This window comes from Gorilla gorilla, chromosome X (genome assembly GCF_029281585.2).
Source record: "Gorilla gorilla gorilla isolate KB3781 chromosome X, NHGRI_mGorGor1-v2.1_pri, whole genome shotgun sequence".
NCBI lineage: Eukaryota > Metazoa > Chordata > Mammalia > Primates > Hominidae > Gorilla > Gorilla gorilla.
The window spans coordinates 40,109,095-40,127,372 of record NC_073247.2 but is presented as its reverse complement, the minus strand read 5'-3'; the positions used below and the strand labels follow the sequence as shown (position 1 = coordinate 40,127,372).

The 18,278-nt window shown below is 38.0% G+C and overlaps 1 protein-coding gene across 1 annotated transcript in view; it reads right to left on the bottom strand.

Annotated features, from left to right (window-relative positions):
- Nucleotides 1-18,278, bottom strand: part of IL1RAPL1 (interleukin 1 receptor accessory protein like 1) — a 1,375,176-nt gene that overhangs the window by 354,078 nt on the left and 1,002,820 nt on the right. The gene's annotated exons all lie outside the window — the stretch shown is intronic.

Below are 18,278 nucleotides of genomic sequence, written 5' to 3'. Positions count from 1 at the left end.
TTTCAAAACAATAAAATAATTTTCACTGTAAATGTCTTTTTCCAATATAGTAACATATTTCATTCATTAAAAATGTACTCCTTACAAACAAAAATACTACCCCTTATAGGTCACATCCTGCTTCACTGTTTAACTTTCTGAACACAAAAATTCTAAAGGCGTGTCATACAACGTCAAAATTTAAGCAAGTCATGTTTTATGTCTTTATCTTTAAAGTTACTGTGCCATCACTCATTACATGAATTCTCCTGTTTAAAGAAAAAAAAATCTAGTACCACTGGTTGGAATATAGTAACTTCTCCCAAAGGTAGCTCAGGCAATTCCAAACTATTATGAATTTACTCTGAAAATAAATGCATGTAGTTGAGTCTGTGTGGTAGAGACTGTATGTGCAATTGGGAGGTCTTCAAGTTAACTGCTATGTAGAGTTAAATGTTTATTCATGGATGACTAATAATGTGCTAATTTGAAGTTCACATAAAGATGATTAAAACAAACAGTAGCCACATCAGTTGTTTAGAATATAGACCAGTAGAATATTTTGGGGGGAAAATACCTCATCACAGACATTGTTTAGAATTGCTGGTGTACGGTGATAAAAAGTAGATCACCTATTAGTTTCCTTATTGTTTCTAAATTATTCTACAAACACGTTCCCCCTTTAGTGTCTGCCTATCAGGAGGACTGCTCCCCACTACTTCCTACCCCATGCATCACTAGTATGAATATTTAACATTTTTTTCATTCATAGACTTTCACTGTGACCCTGAAATCTCATCGTGCTACATGAATGAAATTTGACAAGAAATTCGAAATTTGGCAGGTACATTTCTATGCATAACTTATAAAGGAAAACCTTCAAAACTTCTTTGTAATATTTTTTCTTAAACACCCAAAGAAGATAAATTGGGGAACAGACATCATAGAAAATTAAGTAGAGAAAAATATTTAGAAGTAATCATTCAGATGTTAGATGGGTTATGAAACTGCAAAATAGATTTAGGTTATAGAGCTAGGTTTCTTACTACAGAGAAAACATTTCGAAAACAGTGTTTTTGGAAATGTTTCTGTTATATATCATTTGTCTTCGAAATCCATCTCTTTACTCATTTAACAAATTTTAAGTATGTTCTTCATCCCTTTCTCTGTACTAGGTGTTGGGAGAAATAAAGAATATCCTGCCTGCCTAACAATGTTCTGCATAACTTCCCTCTTCAAAAAACATTACACATTTAATACATTTTAGAATTTTTTGATGAAAGTCTTTGTAAAATATACACTTCTCAGTCTTTATATAAAAAGGATAATTCAACTTTTCCCTTGAAGTCTCAAAGCCATAATAACGAGTATCCATTTTGTGTATTACAGTATAAGTCTGTGTCTCCCAGCTCTTTTTCTTTTTAGCATCTTCTTCCTTCAAAAGTAGCCTGTCAGCTGTCATATCCCCCACAGTCATTTGTTTGCCTCTAATATCCTCTAATATCTGATATCCTGGCATTAATCTTAAGGATTCCTGCTTTGAAGGTGTTATGTGTAGGAAAACCAAACAAGCACATTAAAAAAAAATGTAGGTGAATAATACTCAATAACAATGAGTGAAGCCTTACCATATAACAGTATATAGTCCATGTATTGGTAAGTTATGATGTGTTAGCGGGTTATAAATTACACAAAACAGAAAACCTCAATTCAGCTACTTAAAGAAATAAGGGGAAGTTATTAATACACATAACGGTAAGTCTAAAGACATGATGGCTTCCTTCCATTCTGTGATCTTCAGCCTTATTCACCTGCATCTCCAGGCATCATGTCCTTTGATAATATACAAAAGAGGAAAAGAGACCTTTCTCTTTCTCTCTCTCTCTCTCTCTCTCCCTCCTTCCCTCCCTCCCTCCCTCCGTGTGTGTGTTTGTGTGTGTGTGTGTGTGTGTGTGTGTGTGTTTAAGACTTAGGAAATTTTAGCAGAGAAGCATCTCCCAAAAAGTCTATACCTCTCATTTCATTAGCCAGACTGTAACATGTATCCATTCCAAAATGAATCACTGACGTTGGGGATGAGTTGGTTTACACCATGTTGGCCTGGGTGTGGAGAAGGGTCAACCCACCCTGAAAGCACATGGGTTATGGGAGGAGGGTGGATCCTGAAAAAAATACGGGTTGTATTAGGAAAGGCAAAGCTGGGAAATATGATAGGCAAGCAACAGCACCTTCTGTAGGAAGTCTTCTTACTTTAGGGTTAAAAAAGCACTTTCTATTCCATTCTCAGTTTGGGTTCATGGTCTGAAGAGTTTATGTCACTGGAATATTCAAAAATGACTTGTATGTTGTACACTTCTATGGTATCAGAAACTCTTACTAATATGCCACTAACAGGAAGTGAAAAGTGATCATCTAAAAGTAATAATTTGGGGCCGGGTACGGTGGCTTAAGTCTGTAATCCCAGCTACTCGGAAGGCTGAGGCAGGCGAATCGCTTGAACCAGGGAGGCAGAGACTACAGTGAGCGGAGATCACATCACTGCACTCCAGCATAAGTGACAGAGTGAGACTACCTCTCAAAACAATAAATAAATAAAATAAAAGTAAAGTAACAATTTATTCCACTGACTTCCAAAAATGAGGCACACAAGTCAAATCCATTGGAATACTAGAAGAAAATATTAGAGCTTTTGGTTTTCTTCTATCCATTTTATCAAAAATTTTTCAAACTTTTGCTAATATTTCATATATAGATTGATCCTGATCCTCACCCAGTTTACATCAGACACTTAGAAGACATTCATATCATAGCAGCTATTCAGAGGAGAAAGTAGAAGTTTGAAAGGGGAAAGACGTTGATGTGGCCTCAGTCATTTGTACATCTTTAACATATTTTGATATATTGTCCATGTAAAGGAATTTATGGATTTCATTACCTTAAAAATCTGTAAAATCTGTACAATACTCAGCAATTAAATGAAGAGTGACTATGGAAATCCCTCAGGCCATATGGAGGCTTATTGGTTATTTCACTCACTGTAAAGTACTTCAAAGAGTTGTCAAATTTAACAGAAGTTATGTATGTTTTCTTTTCATAAAAATGAGGAGTAATTCAAAAGTTGCCACCTTTTTGTCAGTGATTTACTTCCTAGAATATATTAAATCAATAAATAAATGACATATACTCTATTTACTCAAAATGGAGGTTTCACTTTAACAATGAAAACACAGCTTTAAAAAATAAACTTTATTATGGAGAAAATATTTTGAAAATGGCATGTTTGGAAACATTTCCATTATTATGTGATGTGGTCACCAAAAAGGATCAGTGTCATCTCCTATAATTCTCACATATGCACAATTAACAATCTAGAAACAGAATTCTTAAACTCTAAACTTTTGAAAACTTCTCTACAAATGTATTCCAGCAGTGGAGGTGGTGGGGGGTGGTGGAAAGATAAAAATAAAAAAACTGATTGGGCTGCGAGATCAGCTGGTTGACTTGTGGAAAAATGAAAATTGACTAGCTACATTTCAACAAACAAATCCGTATGTTGGAAAACATAGTTGAAATGCCTGTGATGGTTTCCTAAGATCAGCTAACAATGATGCACTTATCAGTTGCAGCATTTATTTGGGATTCTTGACTGCCAAGATTCTGGACAAAATAAAATCTCTTTAAATAATTTTAAAAAGTCATACTAGTGACATAGGATACATTTCATAAATATTATTAAACATTTAGTTCAGTTTTTTTTTTTTTTTTGAGATAGAGTCTCACTTTGTCACCCAGGCTGGAGTGCAATGGCGCAGTCTTGGATCACTGCAACCTCTGCCTCCCAGGTTCAAGTGATTCTCCTGCCTCAGACTCCTGAGTAGCTGGGATTACAGGCGCCCATCACCACACCCAGCTAATTTTTGTATTTTTAATAGCGACAGGGTTTCACCAGCTTGGCCAGACTGGTCTCGAACTCCTGACCTCGGGTGATCCACCTGGCTCGGCCTCCCAAAGTGCTGGGATTACAGGTGCCCGCCACCACACCTGGCCTTGTTCACTATTTTATCTGAAAATTTGATTATAACCACTGAAATAAATTATCAAAAATCATAACAATCTTTCTCATTCATTCACAAATGATGATTATATGATATATGCAAATTCAGGGTAGTACTAGATATTAAGTAGCATCTACTTTTAATTGGACAATTATGAAACTCATCAATAGTAACATAACAAATGAACATATTTACTTCTATTACTTCTCTTTCCATCAGGCATAAAATAAATCTTTGTGAATTTCCAGGGGAAAGTCTTTAAGATAGCCTGGGAAATATTAAAGAAACCTTAATGTGCCAAAGACACTGTGAAGGTTTTATATTTTTTATTTCCTTTTCCATTAAGGATTTGATTTGAGAAAGGCAAAATTAAAATTTGCCAGGAGATTTGAACACTTAAGATTGGGATCATGGGTGTCTTAGTGTATGAATGGCTGTGGCTTGGCTGCCTATTAATCAAAGTGACAATACAATATTTACATAAACAAAAACTCAACACTTTCAGTAATGAGAGTATCTGTGGGTTTTTATTTTTATTTTTGTATTTTTAAGAGAATAATCAAGAGCATGACAAAGTCAAAAACACAGTGTGGAATGTCATTCTAGTGAGATATAGCATCTCTGCTATTTGGGCAAATTGGCCTCTAAGGTGAAGAGCAAACTTTTACAACCTCTTATTAAGAATAGGCCACGCGCAATGGATTGCACCTGTAATCCCAGCACTTTGGAAGGCCGAGGCAGGTGGATCACATGAGGTCAGGAGTTTGAGACCAGCCTGATCAACATGGTGAAACCCCGTCTATACTAAAAATACAAAATTAGCAGGGTGTGGTGGTGCATGCCTGTAATCCCAGCTACTTGGGAGGCTGAGGCAGGAGAATCGCTTGAACCTGGGAGGCAGAGGTTGCAGTGAGCCAAGATCGCGCCACTGCACTCCAGACTGGGCAACAAGAGTGAGACTCCGTCTCAAAAAAAAACAAAAAACAAACAAAAAAACAAACAAATGAATACTCCAAAGAAACTGTGACTATATTTGAAAAGAAACCAAATTCTAGGTTTGCATTTGGAAATCTTATGAATACACCCATCAAAACCGAACCAGGTTTTGCAAAATTTTAACACAAATTTGTGGTCCCTTTCAGATTCACTTTCTGTGAACCTCAAACAGATCTCTATATGTTGTGTTGCCCTTCACCATCCTCTTTCTTATTCCGGAACAAAAGTCATTTCACTTATAGACAGAAGCATTCTATATTCTTTTACTTTAATCAAAGCATGTCTCATTTTTTTAAGACTCCTAGCAGAGTCTCATTCAGATATTATTAATTATGACTTTTATACAAAGTCACATCTATTTTATAAAGAAAACTAAAGGGTGGGTAATTGTGAACATTCTGTAATTTTGGGGAACACATACAGCCCAGGTTTCTACAGCAGCACAATTTCCCTATAGAATTCTCAACATGGCAGAAAGGAACATGTTCACTGATAGACCTTAAAATGCAGCCTCTCTGTGGGATTTACTACTAAAAAGCCAAAGTATACAAATTTCAATTTATGCTTAATAACTAATATTTCAGTATTTTATCTTACATAGGAATGATCTAGGCATCCAGTTAATGTTCATCAACTAATATAATATCAATCTAAGGATTATCTAAACAACTTGGAAAATTTCTTTAAGTTGACGTACTACTAAATGTTATAACTGGAAATAAAAGACTGTCATCACAATGGTTCAATTTAGTCAAACATGAATTTATATTCCTCATAATTTTAAATAATAACTAGAAGTATGCTAGTTTAGGTGATTAGTAAATCTATTTACTTTCAGGAAAAACATACCCAAGTTGAAAAATTACACCTTTGTGGAGAGAATCCACAGACCCTTTGAAGGAACCCGATCACTGCTGCAGGCTCCCAGAGACACCAGAAAAACTGTGAGTCTGCTTGCTTTTTCAGTGGGGAGGCTCATGGTCTGGGGCAAATTCTCAGCCCTGGGCAGCAGCTGCCTGGAAATAGACTCAGTGCTGTTGGAGGGGCATGGTGGGATTGAGACCAGCCTTTAGGACTGGTAGCTGTGTGGGAGCGGGGTGAGATCTGTCACTGTCTGCTTTTCCTGACTTCTCTGGCAACCTGTATGACTCAGCAGAGGCAGCCATAATCCCATGGGAACTTAACTCCGTTGGTCAGGGAACCACACCGCTATCCCCCACAGCAGCTTCAGCAAGCCCCACCCAAAGAGAGTCTGAGCTCAGACACTCCTATCCCTGCCCCGCACCTGGTGGTCTTTCTCTACTGCCCTGGTAGCCTAAGACAAAGGTCATAATCTCTTGGGAGGTCTATGGCCCTGCCCACCGCCTGAAAAACCTGAATACTTAACCACGTGTCTCTAGGGCAAGTTTGCATCCTCCTTATATTACCACAGCTGATGCACTCTTGAAAGCACCAGCTCCTGGCTGGAGGCCAACCAACACAAAACCAGTGCACTAAACAAAAATACAACCAAGGACCCTCACAGAGTCCACTTCACTCCCCTGATACCTCCACCAGAGAAGGGCTGGTATCCATGGCTGAAAAACCTGAAGACAGATCACATCACAGGACTCTTTGCAGACACTCCCCAGTACCAGCCCAGAGCCCAGTAGCTCCATTGGGTGGCTAGACCCAGAAGAGCAAAGACAATCACTGCAGTTTGGCTCTCAGGAAGCTTTATTCCTAGGGGAAGGGGGAGAACACCGCATCAAGGGAGCACCCTGTGGGACAAAAGAATCTGAACAGCAGCTCTTGAGTCCCAGATCTTCCCTCTGACACAGTCTACCCAAATGAGAAGGAACCAGAAAAACAATTCTGATAATATGACAAAACAAGGTTCTTTAATACCCCAAAAAGATCACACCAGATGACCAGCAATGGAGGCAAACCAAGATGAAATCTCCAAATTGCCAGTAAAAGAATTCAAAGAATTCAGGTCGATTGTTAAGTTAATCAAGGATGCACCAGAGAAAGGTGAAGTCTAACTGAAATAAAAAAACATCATACAGGATATAAAAGGAAAAATCATCAGCAAAATATATAACATAAACAAAAAACAATCACAACTTCTGGAAATCAAGGGCACACAGAGAAATGCAAAATGCACTGGAAAGTCTCACCAATAGAAATGAATAAGCAGAAGAAAGAACTTCAGAGCTTGAAGACAGGGCTTTTGAATTCACCCAATCCATCAAAGACAAAGAAAAAAGAATTTCAAAAAAGAGAACAAAGCCTCTGAAAAGTTTGGGACTATGTTAAATGTCCAAACATAAGAATAATTGGTGTTCTTGAGGAAAAAGAGAAATCTAAAAGTTTGGAAAACATATTTGAGGAAATGATCAAGGAAAACTTCCCCAGCCTTATTAGAGATTTAGACATCCAAATACAAGAAGCTCAAAGAACACCCAGGAAATTCACTGCAAAAGATCATCACCTAGGCACACAATCGTGAGGTTATCTAAAGTCAGGCAAAGGAAAGAATCTTAAGAGCTGTGAGGCAAAAGCATCAGGTAACCTATAAAGGAAAACCTATTAGATTAACAGCAGATTTCTTAGCAGAAACCCTACAAGCTACAAGTATTGGGGTCCTATTTTTAGCCTCCTTAAATAAAACAATTATCAGCCAAGAATTTTGTATCCAGTGAAACTAAGCTTTATAAATGAAGGAAAGATAGTGTTTTCCAGACAAACAAATGCTGAAGGAATTTGCCACTACAAAGCCAGCACTACAAGAACTGCTAAAAGGAGCTCTGAATCTTGAAACAAATCCTCCAAATACACCAAAATAGAATCACCTTAAAGCATAAATCTCACATGACCGATATAACAATAACACATTGAAAAGAAAACACAAGCTATTCAAGCAGCAAATAGCACAATGAATAGAATAGTACTTCACACCTCAATACTAACTTTGAATGTAAATGACCTCAAAACTCCACTTTAAAAGATACATACGAGCAGAATGGAAAACAATTCACCAACCAAGTTTTTGCTGTCTTTAGGAGATTCACCTAACACATAAGGATTCACATAATCTTAAGGTAAAGGGGAGGAAAAAGATATTCCATGCAAATGGACAGCAAAAGTGAGGAGTACGGGTAGCTATTCTTATATCAGACAAAACAAACTTTGAAGCAACAACAGTTAAAAAACACAAAGAGGGACATTATATAATGATAAAAGTACTAGTCCAACAGGAAAATATCATAATCTTAAATATATATGCACCTAAGACTGGAGCTCCCAAGTTTATAAAACGATTACTAGTAGACCTAAGAAATGAGATACATGACAACACAATAATAGTGGGTGACTTTAATAATCCACTGACAGCACTGGACAGATCACCAAGACAGAAAGTCACCAAATAAAAAATGGACTTAAACTATAACCTAGAACAAATGGACTTAAAAGATATTTACAGAACATTCTACCCAGCAACTGCAGAATATACTTTCTATTCATCAGCACATGGAACATTCTCTAAGATAGACCATATAATAGGCCACAAAACAAGTCTCAGTAAATTTAAGAAAACCAAAATTATATAAAGTACTCTCTCAGACTACACTGGAATAAAATTGGAAATCAACTCCAAAAGCATCCCTCAAAACCATGCAAATACATGGAAGTTAAATAAGCTGCTTCTGAATGGTCATTGGGTTAACAACAAAATCAAGATGAAAATTTTAAAATTATTAGAACTGAACGGTAATAGTGACACAACCTATCAAAACCTCTGGGCTACAGCAAAAGCGGTGCTAACAGGAAAGTTCATAATATTAAATGCCTGCCTCAAAAGGTTTGCAAGAGCACGAACAGACAATCTAAGGTCACACCTCAAGGAACTGGAGAAGCAAGAACAATCCAAACCCAAACCCAGCAGAAGAAAAGAAACAATAAAGATCAGAGCAGAAGTAAATGAAACGGAAACAAAAAAATCACAAAAGATAAATGAAACAAAAATCTGGTTCTTTGAAAAGATAAATAAAGCTGACAGACCATTAACACAATTAACCACGAAAAGAAGAAGGAAGATGCAAATAAGCTCAATTAGAAACAAAACATGAGGTATTACTACTGATACCACAGAAATACAGAAGATTATTCAAGGCTACTATGAACACCTTTATGTGCATAAACTAGAAAATCTAGATGAGACGGATAAATTCTTTGAAACCCTCCTAGATTAAACCAGAAAGATATAGAAACTCCAAACAGATCAATAACAAGCAGTGAGATTGAAATGGTAACTTAAGAACTGCAAACAATGAAAGTCCAGGACCAGATGGACTCACAGCTGAATTATATCAAAGAAGAATGAATACCAATCCTATCGACACTATTCCACAGGATAGAGAAAGAGGGAATCCTCCCTAAATCATTCTATGAAGCCAGTATCACCCTAATACCAAAACCAGAGAAGGACATAACAAAAAAAGAAAACTACAAGCCAGTATCTGTGATAAACATAGATGCAAAAATCCTCAACAAGGCCGGGCGTGGTGGCTCATGCCTGTAATCCCAGCACTTTGAGAGGCCGAGGCGGGTGGATCACCTGAGGCTGGGAGTTTGAGACGACCCTGACCAACATGGAGAAACCCTGTCTCTACTAAAAATACAAAATTAGCCAGGTGTGATGGCACATGCCTGTAATCCCAGCTACTCAGGAGGCTGAGGCAGGAGAATCGCTCGAACCTGGGAGGCAGAGGTTGCGGTGAGCCGATATCGCGCCATTGCGCTCCAGCCTGGGCAACAAGAGCAAAACTCAGTCTCAAAAAAAAAAAAAAAAAAAAAAAAAAATCCTCAACAAAATAGTAGCTAACCAATTCTAACAGCATATCAAAAAGATAATCCACCATTATCAAGTGGGTTTCATACCAAGAATGCAGGAACGGTTTAACATCCACAACTCAATAAACATGATATAACACATAAACAGAATTAAAAACAAAAATCACACGATCATCTCAATAGAGGCAGAAAAAGCATTTAACAAAATCCATCATCCCTTTATTATTAAAACTCTCAGCAAAATCAGCACAGAAAGAACATACTTTAAGGTAATAAAAGCAATGTATAGCAAAGCTACAGCCAACATAATACTGAGCAGGGAAAAGTTGAAAGCATTCTGCACAAGAGCTGGAACACGATAAGGATACCCACTCTCACCACTTCGATTCAACATAATACTGGAAGTCCCAGCCAGCGCAATCAGACAAGAGAAAGAAATAAAGGGCATCCCAATCAGTAAACAGAAGTCAAACTGTCACTGCTTGCTGATGATACGATTGTATACCTAGAAAATCCTAAAGACTCATCCAAAAAGCTCCTAGAACTGGTAAATGAATTCAGCAAAGTTGCAGGATACAAATTAGTGTACACAAATCAGTAGCTCAGCTATATACACCAACAGTGACCAAGCTGAGAATCAAATCAAGATCTCAACCACTTTCACAAAAGCTGCAAAAAATAATCAAATACTTAGGAATATACCTAACCAAGGACAAGAAAGACCTCTAAAAACAAAATACAAAACGCTGCTGAAAGAAATCATAGATGATACAAACAAATAGAAACACATACTATGCTCATGGATGAGTAGAATCAATATTGTGAAAATGACCATACTGCCAAAAGCAAACTACAAATTCAATGCAATTTCCATCAAAATTCCAACATCATTCTTCACAGAACTAGAAAAGCCCGTCCTAAAATTCATATGGAACCAAAAAAAGAACCTGCATAGCCAAAGCAAGACTAAGCAAAAAGAACAAATCTGGAGGCATCACACTACCCGATTTCAAACTATACTATAAGGCCATAGTCACCAAAACAGCATGGTACTGGTATAAAAATAGGCACATAGACCAATGGAACAGAATAGAGAACCCAGAAACAAACCCAAATACTTAGATTTTTGACAAAACAAACAAAAACTTTTATAAACTGGGGAAAGGACACCCTATTTAACAAATGGTGCTGGGATAATTGGCAAGCTACACACAGAAGAATGAAACTGGATCCTCATCTTTCAGCTTATACAAAAATCAACTCATGATGGATCAAAGACTTAAATCTAAGACCTAAAACCAAAGATTCTAGAAGATAACGTTGAAAAAAACCCTTCTAGATGTTGGCTTAGGCAAAGACTTCATGACCAAGAACCCAAAAGCAAATGCAACAAAGACAAAGATAAATAGATGGGACTTAATTTAAGTAAAAAGCTTCTGCACAGCAAAAGAAATAATCAGAATTAACAGAAAATCCACAGAGTGGGAGAAAATCTTCACAATCTTACATGAAACAAAGGACTAATATCTAGAATCTACAAAGAACTCAAACAAATTAGCAAGAAAAAACAAACAATCCCATCAAAAAGTGGGCTAAGGACACAGACAGACAACTCTCCAAAGAAGATATATAAATGGCCAACAAGCATATGGAAAAATGCTCAACATCACTAATTATCAGGGAAATGCAAATCAAAACCACAATGTGATACCATCTCACTCCTGTAAGAATGGCCATAATCAAAAAAATCAAAAAATAATAGATGTTAGCATGGTTGTAGTATAAAGGGAACACTGTAACACTGCTGGTGGGAATATAAACTAGTATGACCACTATGGAAAACTGTGTGGACATTCCTTAAAGAACTAAAAGTAGATCTACCATTTGATCCAGCAATCCCACTACTAGGTATCTACCCAGAGGAAAAGAAGTCATTATACAAAAAAGATACTTGCACACTATGTTTATAGCAGCACAATTTGCAATTGCAAAATTATGGAATCAGCCCAAATGTAAATGTTCATCAATCAATGAGTGGAAAAGAAAAATGTGGTGTATATAAACGATGGAATACTACTCAGCCATAAAGAAGAATGAAATAATGACATTTGCAGCAACCTGGGTGGAACTGGAGACTGTTATTCTAAGTGAAGTAACCCGGGAATGGAAAATCAAACATCGCATGTTTGCACTCATAAGTTGGAGCTAAGCTATAAGGACACAAAGGCATAAGAATGATACATTGGAGCTTAGGGACTGGGAGGAAAGGGTGGGGGTTGGTGAGGGATAAAAGACTACACATTGGGTACAGTGTACACTGCTCAGGTGATGGGTGCATCAAAATCTCAGAAATCACCACTAAGAACTTATTCATGTAACCAAACACCACTTGTTCCTTAAAAACCTATTGAAATAAAAAATAAATTAAAAGTAAATAAATAAATACAAATAAAAAATCCCCAACTCATTAAAAAACACACTTTTGTAATAACACTGACATCAAAAAAGATATAGCTGTTTTTAATAAATTCTAAAGTAAACAATTCATTTTTGCCAAATATTTATTTAAATTATGTGTAGTTAAATTTTTTATTATGGTTCTGAATGGTTTCATGAAGAATATATATATTGTATTCTAGCACATTTAAAGTATTAGTTCAATTTCATTTATTTCAGAGAATTTTAGGAAATTTTTATTTATATAAGCAAGTATTTAGATATACCAATCACAACAGGGCTCCTTTAATTTAAGAGACTTTATAATATATATTATTACCATATGGAACTAAGAAACACGATACATTCACACAATCAAAGGTGAAGGTATCCCTACAGGCACAGAGCAATAGAACTTATAGCTTCGATTCTTGTTCAGACATGGGTCAAAATTCAACACAGAAACAGAAAAACTCCCCAGTCTAGATAGAAGAGCTGTTTTCCTGTAAGAGGACATGGAATTCTTCATTGATTTGAGATTAAAAAAAGACAGACAAAAAGAAAGATAAGCCAGATTCTCTGTTCTCTTTCACTCAACAGTCATTAGATTTCTATACACCATTTATCTATTTAGAGGGATCTCCAAATCGTCAGACCCTAAAATCAAGTTCACAACGATTGCTGCCAACAAAGGAGAATAACTTATTGGCTGTAAATGAATCAAAACCAAAGAGAAACACAAAATTAGTAGAGAGGGAAATTAAAGCTAGAAAAATAGAGAGTGAACAATGTTCTCTCATTGCTTTGGACTCACCTAAAGAGAGCCAAGAAAAGACACATTTGGGTTTTAACCACATAGGAGGTGCAATTTCTTGTCATTAAAGATAATCTGGATCTGGCAAGTGAATACATTGGGCGTCTCACTGGGACTTCCAAAACAGTTAAAAATATTTTTCAAACAGGGTAAAATCATGATACTCATACAGATATGAAATGAACATGTATTTAAAGAGTCTATTTAACTAATGAGTAAATGAGTAGAAATTGTGGCTGGTTCAAAAAAGAATATAAAGAATACATACTAGAATATTGATCAAGGATATTGAAATGAACAAGTAAATGGAGGCAACACTGGTTTTATTATAACATGAAAGGAGATACAACTGAACCTCCACTGTACGAGATATTAAGCATGTCTGTCAGTGACCTACAACTTACAAAATGATAGAAACGAGCTCAAAGACAAATGCAAGGTTAGTGTCAGAGAACCTAGAGTGATGTACTCTATACAAGGCAAAGTTTTCCACTGAAACCCTCATTTACTTTCCTACAATGTAGAAAGTCAAGGCTTCCTTCTAAAAGTGGATTCAGCCATTAGGGTAATCAGGTTTCCACCATGAACCTGGTAGGAACCATATGCCAAGATCTGATCAGAGCCCAGTGTCACCAATGACATCACAAAGTTTAGGAGTCATGAAGCCTGACTAACGAGGGGCTGGAGAATGGGATAAAGTGGAGGAGGAGGGAGGAATGAACACTGGTGTCCTTAGACACTCAGGCTAATACGACAACCAAGCAGGGCCCATCTGAGCAAAACCTAGCAAACACCATGGCTGGGGAAAAGAACTGTTGGAGCTCCAACAGGTATGCAAAACTGACTTGTTTCCCACTCTGCAAGAACAGAAGTGAAGTTCCCTGTAAGCAGCGTGGATCACCTTCTGCAGGAGGAACACTATCCTCCAGAGACCTTGAAAGAGGGATAGAAGGTGGCATCAGCATGGGATGGTTAAACCAGAGATTCAGAGAAGACCAGCAATTTCTTATAGTGACAGTGTAAACTGTGGGCCTGGTGCAAGGAGCTGGCTGAGGAGGCAGGGGAGAGAGGACTTCCTCACTGGCTCTGAGGAAATCAAGGCCTGTGAGGCCAGGACACTGGTGAGGGGGGTCCTCTTGGCACAATAAAATCTCAGCATCATGCTGGCAGTTGGGGTGAAGCTGAAAACGATGACAAAAGTGCTGAAGGCGTTATTCATATAGGGAACTTCTAAAGGTCAGAAGGTGATGGCAATGGGAAAGAGAATGTGGCATTGCAGTTGATATGAACTTAATGGAGCAAGAACTTTCATATGAAAAGAGAGGTGAAACGAGGTAAACCATAAAGAAATATACAAAAGCGTGGTCATGTTGACTTCATTTACTATTTATTTATATATACCCCACCTCATTCCAAAAAAGAACTCAAGACAGGGATTATTAAATAGTGTTGCGATTCTTCCTGTGACATGTATTGCTCTGTCCTCTCTGTGGACACTGGTGAATTAAATGATAATATTACATATAAGCTACTATATGGTCTAGGACATGAAATTCAAGCAGTTCTTAATGGTTATTATTAATGAATGGAATTTATGAATATATCTTATTGCAAACACAATTATCAATCTCATTCACAGATGATACAACTAATCTAAGAATCATAATATTTAATAAAGCAACAGAGTTATCAATGGCTGAATATATGTTTTGAAAGATATATATATATATTCTATGTAAATTCTGTCCCATGTGATGTACCCAAGAACATACTATTCTTATTAACACTCTCATGTTCTTTGTTAAGTTAAACTTAGAAAAATGGTGTCACCTGAAGCATTGTAGAAAACGAACCCATCCTGTGTGAGTTTCCCCATTTTAGGTTTTCACCCGTTCATCAGATCCTCTAGGGCCACACTCTGCTGCCTGCCAGCCTTTCACAGACAGCTGGCCAGAGGCTGCCCAGCCAGATTCAATAGCAGGTCAGAGGATTTGGGTTGGAGATCCCTGTTCACCACTTTCTGGCCATGTGATCCTGGACCTTCATTTACTCCCTTTGAGCAGGTTTCTTCCTGTGTGAAATGGCAGTAATAAGAATCCATCTAGCTCTGTGTTTTCCCAAAGATTGAGTCCACTTGGGCCTGTAAATTGCTGCTCCACACAGTGGATGCACAGGGTCACCCTTAATAAACAGCTGCATCTGTCTCCTTCCCTAACAGCAGAGGGCTTCCGCCAAGGTTCAGTGGGCCTGGTTCTCCGGTGACTGCTGGGCACTTAGGCCACTGGCTGTGAGAACCACATCCTGCTCAGCCCTGTGGAGAGACAGGAGAGTGCCCGGCAGAGGAAGAAGACAAGGGCAGAGGGACGAGCCAGGCAGTCCACACTATGGTGCCCCCTCTGCTCCTCCTGACTGGTGACTTGCTCTCCCTCTACCTCTGTCTAAGCAGAAGGACTGGGTTTGACCTTTGGCTAATTCACAGAAGTGTCCTGAGAATAAAGGAAACAGCATCAGGGTTGTGCTTAGAGCTCTTTGGAAGAAGTGCTTGTCTGAATCGCAGAAGTCTTTTTTGCCACATCATGTGCACTGAACTTCATATTTACAGGCACCTCGTTGTCACAATGCCTACCCCACAAGTTTGTGCTTACTTATAGAGAGCCATGAAGCATTCCTAGCATTAACTAAGCTCATCTCTTAATTTCCTGTTCATTTGAATAACAAACAAGCCTCTCCCTAGCAACTACAGGTGAAGAGTCACCTTTATGTGATCACAGGATGGTACTAACACTTCCATCTCCCTTCCCACTGCTCTGAAGTAAAAGTATCTGTTTGTCCAGACCACTGATATTTCATATTCTGGTGTCCTTTACCCTACGGTGCATGCCTCTAGGATGTGTAATGCCAGAGAACTAATCATTATCCTAAATCTTAACAGGTTAGTTAAGTAGCTATCTCATTTTTAAAAACTTTATTTTGGTTTATGGCTATGGCACGTTACAGCACAAAACATAATTCCTGAATACTTCACAGCACTGTACTGCCGAAAAATTCCTTCAAGGCCAGAGAAACTGTGGTAGGTGAGTTAACGATGTCAGGTTAGTGCTCCTCTGTCGTCAGGTGGTCACCTTATAGTTTATGCAGTCATCAACTCTAATGATCACTGTGACTTCTATAAGGAGCCAGGCTTCCTTGGGCTCTTTCAGACTCCATTTGATGTCTGAGGTGGAGTTTTGAGGTTGACCTTGGATGAGCCCCTGTTACAAGCCCTCTGCAGAGTCAAGGGGCATGGGCGGGTCAGCAAGAGACACTGCCATCCTATTAAGAATTGTGCTCAACTATTCTTGTGGGTTTCACAGGAAACATGGAGGCCATGACCAGCATAGCGTCAGGCTAGTTCAGCATCCTGCCAGATCTCCCTTCCACATGTGCAAGGAATCACTCAGGAGAGGCAGGGAGGAAGAGGGAAAATACCTGCCCTTGGGAAGGCATGAGATTACCCAAATTTAGGCCTTTTGTACATTTCTAAAGTGTCTAATTTTATTGTATCTAATAGAGCTTCATTGGATTTAATAAACTGGCCCCAAGCAAGTTCATGCTGTTTCTTGTATAAGCTCTGATGTAGCTTATATATTTCTCCCCACCCAAATATGGTGAATTATAATCACTGGTATTGGAAATTGGGCCTGGTGGGAGGTGACTGGCTCATGGGAGTGGATTTATCACGAATGGTTTGGCACCATCCCCTTGGTGCTGTCCTTGCGATAGTGAGTTAGTTCTCGTGAGATCTGTTTAAAGGCAGGTAGCACCTCCCTCTCTCTCTCTTGTTCCTGCTCTTGCTCCTTGCTCAGAAGTTGCTGATGCCTGGTAAGTTATATTAATGTAAAACCAGGCACCAGCTGAGTTAAAACATACATAATTCAATAGAAAGCTTCTATATGTTAATCATAAGCCATGTGATGTGTCCGCTCCCCCTTCACCTTCTGCGATGATTGTGAACTTCATGAGGCTTCCCCAGAAGCCGAGCAGATGCCAGCACCATGCCTCCTGTAAAGCCTGCAGAACTGTGAGCCAATTAAACCTCTTTTCTTTAGAAATTAGTTGGTCTGTTGTTTCTTTATAGCAATACAAGAACAGCCAGAGTTGTTCTTCCTCCAATTTATTGAAAGTCTCTTAGGCCACATATCCTACTAGACATTTAATATATATTATTTTATTTTATCCTACTAATTAATATATAATAGCACAGTTTAGGAAATTGAATCGAAGAGATTAAGTAACTTTCCCAAGACCACATAGCTAGTAAGCTATAGTATATCCAGGACTGTAACAAAAGTCTGTGATGACTCAAAGCATTCTGTTCCTTCAATCTCAGTATAATCAACTTTATTCTGTCATGCTACATAACATTTTATACCAAAAATCGAGACCAATGATCTGAGATCATAAAGAATACCTGAAAATAGGAGTGCCATGGAAAATATGATAATCTAAAATCTTCATAAAGTCAGGGATATGGCCTGTTTGGATTACTCCTCTATCCCTAGCACCTAGAGCAGTGACTGACACATAGAAGATGCTCGCTAACTATGAATACATTGAACGCATGAAAGTATGAATGAAGGATCTTAAAAAGTGATGTTGAATGAGGGAAAAATGATAAGCCCAGAGAATGCTATAAAATGAGTTAAAAAGGTAAAATTGATATGAGAATCAATGGCTTGGAAAATGCATTATGAGTAGATCTAAGAGAGAGTCAGTTTACTAGATCTGTGCTTCTCAAACTTTAATTAATGTTCTTCCAAATACCTGGGGATCTTGTTATAATACAGGTTCTGACTTAGTATAAATGTGGCCTAAGATTCGGCATTCTTAACATGCCTACCAATTATGTCCATCAGGATGATTCAAGGACCATAGGAGTAGCAGAGCTGGACTCTGCTAGGTATCCTCAGGGTACCTGTCTCTTAGGATCTGGAGCACGGCTGGCTCCAAACAACATAGAACCCAAGTAGCCTAAATGATCAGACCTGATGTTATTGATTAACATATAGAAGTGTTCTATTGAATTATGTATGTTTTAAATCAGCTGGTGCCTGGTTTTACATTAATATAACTTACCAGACATCAACAACTTCTGACTATTCGCCTAGAGCTTCACCTAGATG